This window comes from Macaca nemestrina, chromosome X (assembly GCF_043159975.1).
Source record: "Macaca nemestrina isolate mMacNem1 chromosome X, mMacNem.hap1, whole genome shotgun sequence".
Classification (NCBI taxonomy): Eukaryota; Metazoa; Chordata; class Mammalia; order Primates; family Cercopithecidae; genus Macaca; species Macaca nemestrina.
Window position 1 is genome coordinate 129,989,527 of NC_092145.1, and position 9,913 is coordinate 129,999,439.

The 9,913-nt window shown below is 41.4% G+C and overlaps 1 long non-coding RNA gene across 1 annotated transcript in view; it reads left to right on the plus strand.

Moving 5' to 3' along the window:
- Window positions 1-7,576, plus strand: part of LOC139360615 (uncharacterized) — a 44,472-nt gene extending 36,896 nt beyond the window's left edge. Inside the window, exons 2-3 of the long non-coding RNA XR_011618119.1 lie at window positions 1,054-1,146; window positions 7,381-7,576. This is a non-coding gene — a long non-coding RNA (uncharacterized lncRNA). The remainder of the gene's footprint in view (window positions 1-1,053; window positions 1,147-7,380) is intronic.
- The last annotated feature ends 2,337 nt before the right edge of the window (window positions 7,577-9,913 follow it).

Consider the following 9,913-nt stretch of genomic DNA (forward strand, 5'->3'; position numbering starts at 1 on the left):
TTTTTGAGGCTGCTCCTCCCATCCACTAGCTCAGAGGCCTAGAAAGACAGAAAAGTTTTGGGGGAGATGCCAGGGTATTGCTGCCCTGTGCCATCTCAGGATGCTGCTCCCCAGATCCTGACCACTCCGAGTGGAGCAGCCATGGCTGAAATGGCCCTAGGTACATCTCCAGCTGACACTCCAGAGAATACAAGCTGTGCACTCTGGTGACATCCATGTGGTGCTAAGTCTGCAGGCATGCAAAATGCAAGAGCTGTACCTAGTGGAGCTGTAGGAGCAGGGCTACCACTCTCCCGACCTCAGAATTATAGAGCCACTAGTAGTGTGCAACTCCAGCCTTGAAAAGTGACAAGCCCAAATTCCAGTCCATCAGAATAACCACCTGGGCTGTACCCAAAATAGCCATGGGGGTGGGGCTTCCCAAGGCTTTGGGAGCCCAACCCTCCCACCAATGTGCCCAGTATGTAGGTAAGGGAGATTATTTTGGAGCTTTAAGATATAATATCTATCCTGCTGGGTTTCAGAATTGCTAATAGAGCCTGTTACCTTTTTCTTTTGGCCTATTTCTTCCTTTTAGAATGAAAATGTTTACCCAATTACTACACAACCATTGTATTTTAGAAGTAAATAATTTTTGAATTTACAGGCTCACAACTCTAAGGAACTTACTTTAAATCTCAGATGAGACTTTGGACTTTGAACTTTTAAATTGGTGCTGAAACAAGCTAGAACTTTTGAGGACTATTGCTATCGAATGATTGTATTTTGCAATATGAGAAGGACATGCTATTTGGGGGCCAGAAGCAGAACGGCAAGGTTTGCATGTTTGTTGCCCCAAATCTTACATTGAAATTGGATCCCCAGTGTTGGAGGTGGAGCCTTGTGGGAGATGTTTGGGTCATGGGGCAGATCCCTCATGAATGACTTGGTGCCATCTTTGCAGTAATGCGTGTGTTCTCGCGGAATTAGTTCTATGAATGCTGGTGGTTAAAAAGAGTCTGAAACTTCCCTCCCATCTGTTGCTTCCTCTCTTGCCATGTGATCTCTATATAGCAGGCTACCCTTCGCCTTTGCCTTGAGTGGAAGCAGCCTGGGACCCTCACCAGATGCAGATGCACAATCTTGAACTTTCTAGTCATCAGAATTGTGAGTCAAATAAACCTTTTTTCTTTATTTTATTTTATTTATTTATTTATTTATTTATTTTTGAGATGGAGTTTCGCTGTTGTAGCCCAGGCTGGAGTGCAATGGCGTGATCTCAGCTCACTGCAACCTCCACCTACCGGGTTCAAGTGATTTTCCTACCTCAGGCTCCCCAGTAGCTGGGATTACAGGCATGCGCCACCACGCCCGGCTAATTTTTTGTATTTTTAGTGGAGACAGGGTTTCTCCATGTTGGTTAGGCTGGTCTCGAACTCCCAATCTCAGGTGACCCACCCACCTCGGCCTCCTAAAGTGCTGGGATTACAGGCATGAGCCACTGCACCCAGCCAATCATTTTTCTTTACAAATTACCCAGCCTCAGACATTCCTTTATAACAGTACAAACAGACTAAGACACAGAAGCATGAAGAAGAAGAAATAGCAACAGATTCAACTTTCCCTTTTCCTTTCTTCTTTTGAAAGGCACCCAGCAGAAAGGGTAATGAAAGACTTGAGTTTAGGATAACAATCAATGCATGAAAATTGAGATTCTCTACAAATTTGGCTGAGTCTTTGGCCTCCTGGTCTTAACAGAAGCAAATTGTTATGAGGCCAAAGCAGAGTTCATATAAATATTCATTTGTACGAGCTTCAAAGAATAGGTAAATACACAGCATAAGTACAATGGAAATTCTCAGTTGTTCAACTACGAAACAGAGCAAGTGTTTTCTCTTTTTTTTTTTTTTTTTTTTTTTGAGACGGAGTCTCGCTGTGTCACCCAGGCTGGAGTGCAGTGGCGCGATCTCGGCTCACTGCAAGCTCCGCCTCCCGGGTTTACGCCATTCTCCTGCCTCAGCCTCCGAGTAGCTGGGACTACAGGCGCCCGCCACCACGCCCGGCTAGTTTTTTGTATTTTTAGTAGAGACGGGGTTTCACCATGTTAGCCAGGATGGTCTCGATCTCCTGACTTCGTGATCCACCCGCCTCGGCCTCCCAAAGTACTGGGATTACAGGCTTGAGCCACCGCGCCCGGCCAAGTGTTTTCTCTTTAATATCAATTTATGATAGAAGCAATAAAGCATTATCTTGGCTTGAGGAGGAAGTGTCTCTGTGTCCCAAAACCTGAAAATCAGACTGGGGGAGTGATAAGAGGTTAACAAAGGAAAACATAAAAACTAGGGAAGTGAGGCAGAAGTTTGTCAAAATGGGCTTAAAAGAAACAAGCCCTTGTAGCAAAACTCTGTCAAGTATTTCCAGGGGTTGATTTACCTTAGAGTTAATAATAGAGATTTGAGTTTTGGTGTTAGAGTTTTTTGCGAGATTGTTAAAGCAGATAATGTTAGGTAAAAGCAAAGGGTGACAATTAAAAAGCAGAAATCAAAACATTTCATGAGATTGCCAATTCCTTCAGCATTCAGGTATTTGTTTTACTGACTCCGAGTAATACCAACTAAAGGGTAATGGCCAAAAAAAGAGGAGCTATTCTATGTACTATACGTGGTCTTAAAATAAAACATATGAGGATTACATTCAATTTCCCCTTTAACTTATATCATATTTCATTATAAAACATTTTTCAACTGAAAAATATTTTAAAAAGCTTCAGAAACTTTACAAATGCAATAATCATATTATTTGATGCTGAAATGGAAGTCTCTCTGAGTTGGAAAACGGGAGTTATTCAAGAGCAAACAGTATACATTACAATCAATTACATCCTAAATAACAAAATCTCTAGTGCACAAGAAGCCATTACAGCTTCATAGAAATTCAGAATGTTGTACTTAATAAAGCAATTATAGGCCGGGCGCGGTGTCTCAAGCCTGTAATCCCAGCACTTTGGGAGGCCGAGACGGGCGGATCACGAGGTCAGGAGATCGAGACCATCCTGGCTAACACAATGAAACCCCGTCTCCACTAAAAATACAAAAAAATTAGCCGGGCGTGGTGGCAGCGCCTGTAGTCCCAGCTACTCGGGAGGCTGAGGCAGGAGAATGGCGGGAACCCGGGAGGCGGAGCTTGCAGTGAGCCGAGATCGCGCCACTGCACTCCAGCCTGGGCGACAGAGCGAGACTCCGCCTCAAAAAAAAAAAAAAATAAATAAAAAATAAATAAAGCAATTATAATCTGTCATCCCATCCTCAAGATAAGCAGTATTGTTCCAGAGCTTACCTTATGGATTTCTTTGGTATAAATTAAACCTACTGAAGTATAACTAAGAATTTTTAAATGTCATATTAATTTTACCCTATGGGATACGTAACATGTTCCTAAATTCTAATATGTTCAGGTTAATTTTTATAGAATGTCAATTAAAATTAATCTTCTGCAGAGGAAGTGCATTAATACCTTATATGTAATACCGTAATTGTGTCTGCAGGCAATGGCGATTATAAAAATTACTAAGGTAAACTATGAAAGTGAATAAGGGATAATAGGGCTGTGTTTCTAAAGATGTAATGTTAAACATTATTAGGAAAAAACCTTTATTTTTATATCATTATGTACTCTCATATGGGCACCAGCACTTTTTGTTTTGTTCACTTTTCTTTTTTTTTTTTTTTTTTTTTTTGAGACGGAGTCTCGCTCTGTCGCCCAGGCTGGAGTGCAGTGGCCGGATCTCAGCTCAATGCAAGCTCTGCCTCCCGGGTTCACGCCATTCTCCTGTCTCAGCCTCCCTAGCAGCTGGGACTACAGGCGCCCGCCACCACGCCCGGCTAGTTTTTTGTATTTTTTAGTAGAGACGGGGTTTCACCGTGTTAGCCAGGATGGTCTCGATTTCCTGACCTCGTGATCCGCCCGTCTCGGCCTCCCACAGTGCTGGGATTACAGGCTTGAGCCACCGCGCCCGGCCAGAGGCGGAGTTTCACCTTGTTGGCCGGGATGGTCTCCATCTCTTGACCTCTTGATCTGCCCACTTGGCCTCTCAAAGTGCTTGGATTACAGGCGTGAGCCACCGCGCCTAGCTGTTTTGTTCACTTTTCTTAGAGGCATTTCTGATGTTATGACAGCTATGATGTCACTAGGCAGTAGGAATTTTTCAACTCCACTATCATCTTATAGGACCACTGTGGTGTACACTGTCATGTATGCGGTCCATTGTTGACTAAAACGTTGTTATGCAGCACATGACTGTACAGTGAAAATTATTATTATTATTATTTTGAGATGGAGTTTTGCTCTTGTTGCCCAGGCTGGAGTGCAATGGAGTGATCTCGGCTCACTGCAACCTCCACCTCCTGAGCTCAAGTGATTCCCCTGCCTCAACCTCTCAAGTAAGTGGGATTACAGGTGCCCACCACCATGTCCAGCTAATTTTTGTATTTTCAGTAGAGACAGGGTTTCACCATGTTGGCCAGTCTGGTCTTGCACTCCTGACCTCAGGAGATCCACCTGCCTCAGCTTCCCAAATTGCTGGGATTGCAGGCATGAGCCACCATGCCTGGCCCTGTCCAGTGAAAATTAAACCTCTCTTCCTATCTGATATTTGTCTCTCAGATCTCCTCCCCAGAGGCAATCACTATTGTCACCTTCTTGTGCATCAATCCAAAAATTATAACTAGTAGTATGCAATGACACAATATCAACTGGGAGGAGGTGTGGTGACTTTCTTAAAGGAGGGGCTACATCAATAAAGAACTTGTTAAATACATTACTATTGGCCGGGCGCGGTGGCTCAAGCCTGTAATCCCAGCACTTTGGGAGGCCGAGACGGGCGGATCACGAGGTCAGGAGATCGAGACCATCCTGGCTAACATGGTGAAACCCCGTCTCTACTAAAAAAAAATACAAAAACCTAGCCGGGCGAGGTGGTGGGCGCCTGTAGTCCCGGCTACTCGGGAGGCTAAGGCAGGAGAATGGCGTAAACCCGGGAGGCGGAGCTTGCAGTGAGCTGAGATCCAGCCACTGCACTCCAGCCTGGGCGACAGAGTGAGACTCCGTCTCAAAAAAAAAAAAAAAAAAAAAACATTACTATTGGAACATCCAAAACCTGGAAGTCTATGTAGTTATTTAAAAGGATGAGATCAGTCTGCAAGTACTAATGGTGAAAAATTATACAAAAAAGGTAAGAGAACAGCACATGTAGTATCCTACCATTTGTATACAAAGAAGGATATATATAATTTTTGGATTGATGCACAAGAAGCTGAGAATGGCAATTGCCTTTGGGGAGGAGATCTGAGAGATAAAGGTCAGATAGGAAGAGAGGTTTAATTTTCACTGCAGTCATGTACTGCATAATGAAGTTTCTGTCAACAATGGACAGTGTACATGACAGTGGTCCTATAAGGTTATAATGGAGCTGAAAAATTCCTGTTGCCTAATGACATCATAGCTGTCATAATATCATACACAATTACTTTATTTTAAAACTAAAACATGTGTAGCCTAACTGCACAGTATTTATAAAGTCTACAATAGTGCTCAGTAATGTCTGAGGCCTTCACATTCACTCACCACTCACTCACTGACTCACCCAGAGCAACTTCAAGTCCTGTATCCTCTATTCGTGGCAATTGCCCTATACAGCTATACCACTTTTCATCTTTTATACCATATCTGTACTGTACCTTTTCTATGTTTAGGTATATTTAGATACACAAATACCACTGTGTTACATTTGCCTACAGTATTCAGTACAGTCACATGCAGTATAGGTCTGAAGCCTAGGAGCAATAGGCTATACCATATAGCCTAGGTGTGCACTAGGCTATACCATCTAGATTTGTGTAAGTACACTCTGCGATGTTCATACAATGAAATCACCAAATGCTGCATTTCTCAGAATATATCCCTGTTGTTAAATGATGCAAAACTATATTTTTGTACCATTTACAGTTTTTAAAAACATGTATGTAATTTTTTTAAAGAAATAAACTATTGAAAAAGAGAGGGAATAGTGAACAGTGTCAAATACTATAGAAGTGTCAAGGAGGATATAGGGTGAGATAAAGGCTATTAGACTTGATGATTAAGGGGCTTTGGTAACTTTGAGAAAATAGGTTCAGTTGAGTCATTTGAGTATTGAGAGTGGTCAGAGAGCATACTTCAGAAAGACAAATAATTTATCCTGAGATAGTTGAAGTTTGATGGATTACATTTGTGATTGGTCTGTTGTGTGTGTGTATATATACATATATATTTAATATATACTTATATATACCTTTCTCTAGTTATGGAAAGGCAATAATGGATTTTTTTTTTTTTTGAGATGGAGTCTCGCTCTGTTGTCCGGGTTGGAGGGCAATGGCGCGATCTCCGTTCACTGCAACCTCCACCTCCCAAGTTCAAGCGATTCTCCTTCCGAGTAACTGGAATTACAGGCACCTGCCTCCACACCTGGCTAATTTTTGTATTTTTAGTGGAGACAGGGCTTCACCATGTTGGCCAGGCTGGTCTTAACTCCTGACCTCAGGTGATCGGCCCACCTTGGCCTCCCAAAGTGCTGGGATTACATGCATGAGCCACCATGCCCGGCCAGGCAATAATGGATTTTATATGGGACTGGGAATTGGCAAGTAGGATGTGACAGAAAGACATATTGTTGTGGAATTTAGAGTGCCACTAGGAGCACTTAGAGTTGAATAGAGGGTAGCCAGGGTGGAGGAAACCTGGTGAGGACTGAGAGTGAGCTAGGAGGGATGCTATCATAATGGAAATAACTTGGAGGGTGTTTTGTACAGCAGGAAAAGTAATTGAATAATAGGAATAATGTCCATTTAGAGGCACAGATATCGAGGCAATAACTTTAACTACTATTCAGCAGATTAATAGAAAATCATATTATAAGATTTCAGCTACAAGGGATATAATTCTATTTTATTTTAACCAATGAAGAAAAAGCTGTTTAAAGCTGATTTTGTATGCTTAGTTTTTATCAAACGAGAAATAGTAGAAATAGTAGGCTAGCTTGACCTAGTGCACACTTTTTCATTACAGAATTTTTTTTCTGCAAAGGAGGTGTTTCCATCAAAGGGGTAACTTATAGAGACAAAATAAAGAATGGGCATAATCAAAATTCTGCATATTGTATTTGAATAAAACAGTAAGTGTGACTTAAGACAACGTGGAGAAGATGGAATCACCGCACAATGGTTATTTCATTGTACTTCCAGGCGAGTTCTTGGTAACCCACCATAAAGTGTTTCTGGAGGTCGGTGAGACCTACTCTACGGTGTCTCACGATTGTGATTGAAGCTACACTAAAGTGAAATAAATCAATGTTTGTCCCTACAGGTGTTATGGTCTCTTGATCACAGCTAAATCCTTGATGAGCTAAAAATGCCTGAAGACATCCCTGAACCTGATTTTGTATGATTATACTGTAACTGAACCTGCCCCTAGGGCAATGAGTCTGGTGTTTCCTGTGATGGCAGGTCAAGTCAGATTCAGGACTAGTTGAGAAACTGTCCTTATCGTGGCTCATACATGAGAGCATGCCTTCTTTTTTTTTTTTTTTTTTTTTTTTTGAGACGGAGTCTCGCTGTGTCGCCCAGGCTGGAGTGCAGTGGCGGGATCTCGGCTCACTGCAAGCTCTGCCTCCCGGGTTTATGCCATTCTCCTGCCTCAGCCTCCGAGTAGCTGGGACTACAGGCGCCCGCCACCACGCCCGGCTAGTTTTTTGTATTTTTAGTAGAGACGGGGTTTCACCATGTTAGCCAGGATGGTCTCGATCTCCTGACTTCGTGATCCACCTGCCTCGGCCTCCCAAAGTACTGGGATTACAGGCTTGAGCCACCGCGCCCGGCCGAGAGCATGCCTTCTGAAGTGGATTTAAGTAATGTTTCATGAAAAAAATAACGCAGAAAATCATGATTAACAAAAATAAAAATGCTAGTATACTTTTAAATATATGATATTTTAAGACAAGTCATTGAACAAAAGTAAACAAAATCAAATCCATTACGTGGAAATGTTCACCTCTTAAGGGTTTGGAACTTAGCTTTTTTTTTCTTCTCCCCATAGAACTTAGCTTTGATTGGAGTTAGGTAGAAAATGATGAAGTGGTTATGATGTGGGCAGGCTTATTCTTTGTTGGTTAACTTGAAGCAGTCAGGGTAAACCAGTTAAATGATTTTGAAACCCTTAATTTTTCTGCTTTTGGGCAAGAACTGACCCATTTGCAGATAGACTTGTCTGTCCTCCAGAAAAGACATAGATCATAATACATTTGGGCTGTATAATCAAAGTTAGATATGACTTAAGAATGCTAGTTTTTAAAGTGAAAAAGTAATACATACACATAGAAATTTCAAAAAGGTATAGAATGAAAAATGAGTCTTGTTCTTGAAACACAATTGCTTATTTCTGATTTCTTGTGTAGAGTATAGAAAAAGAAATATTCTAGAAAGGCTATAACAAATGCTGGTGAGGATATGGAGAAAAGGGAACTCTCATACTCTGTTGGTGGGAATGTGAATTAGTACAGCCACTATGGAGAACACTTTGGAGGTTCCTCAAAAAACTAAAAATTGGGCAACCATATGATCCAGCAATCCGACTGCTGGGTATCCACCCAAAAGAAAGGACATCCGTACATTGAAGAGCTATCTGCATTCCCATGTTTGTGGCAGCACTGTTCACCATAGGTAAGATTTGGAAGCAACCTCAGTGTCCATCAACAGATAAATGGATAAAGAAAATGTGATACATATACACAATAGAGTACTAGTCAGCCACAAAACAGAATAAGATTCTGTCATTTGCAACAACATGGGTAGAACCGAAAGTCATTATGTTAAGTGAAATAAGCCAGACACAGAAAGACAAACATCACACATTCTCACTTATTTGTGGGATCTAAAAATCAAAACAATTGAACTCATGCACATAGAGAGTAGAAGGATGGTTACCAGAGGCTGGGAAGGGTAGCGGAGGGCTGGTGGGGGAGGTAGGGATGGTTAATGGGTACAAAAAATAGTTAGAAAGAATGAATAAGACAAAGTATTTAATAGCACAACAGGGGTACTATAGTGAACAATAACTTAATTTTACATTTTAGTATAACTAAAAGAGTATAATTGAATTGTTTGTAACACAAAAGATAAATGCTTGAGGGGATGGATACCCCATTTTTCATGATGTAATTATTATGCATTGTATGCATGTATCAAAATATCTTATGTACCCCATAAATATATACACCTAGTATACCCACAAAAATTAAAATACAAAATTTTAAAAGGAAATATTCTATTACATAAGCATGTGTATACATATATTGCTTAAAAATACAAACTGAAAAATGAGTTCTTGCTAAACAAGAATATGTTAGAGATCTTTTCTTTTCTTTCTTTCTTTTTTTTTTTTTTTGAGATGGAGTCTCACTCTGTCGCCCTGGCTGGAGGGCGGTGGCATGATCTCGGCTCACTGTGACCTCCACCTCCCGGGTTCAAGGGATTCTCATGCCTCAGCCTCTGAGTAGCTGGGATTACAGGTGCCCACCACCACGCCCGGCTAATTTTTGTATTTTCAGTAGAGACAGGGTTTCACCACATTGGCCAGTCTGGTCTCAAACTCCTGACCTCAAGTGATCCACCTGCCTCGGCCTCCCAAAGTGCTGGGATTACAGGCGTGAGCCACCGCACATAGCCTACATAGGATTTTAAGTATGCATACATTCTCATTTATTTGGCCAATATCTTATTTATGGATATAATTTTTTCTAGTCATGTATTTTCTCAAGCAATGCCGCAACAAATATCTTTTCACATAAGTCTTTGTGTACAAGTGCAAATATATAGCTTGGATAAATTTATAAAAATACAAT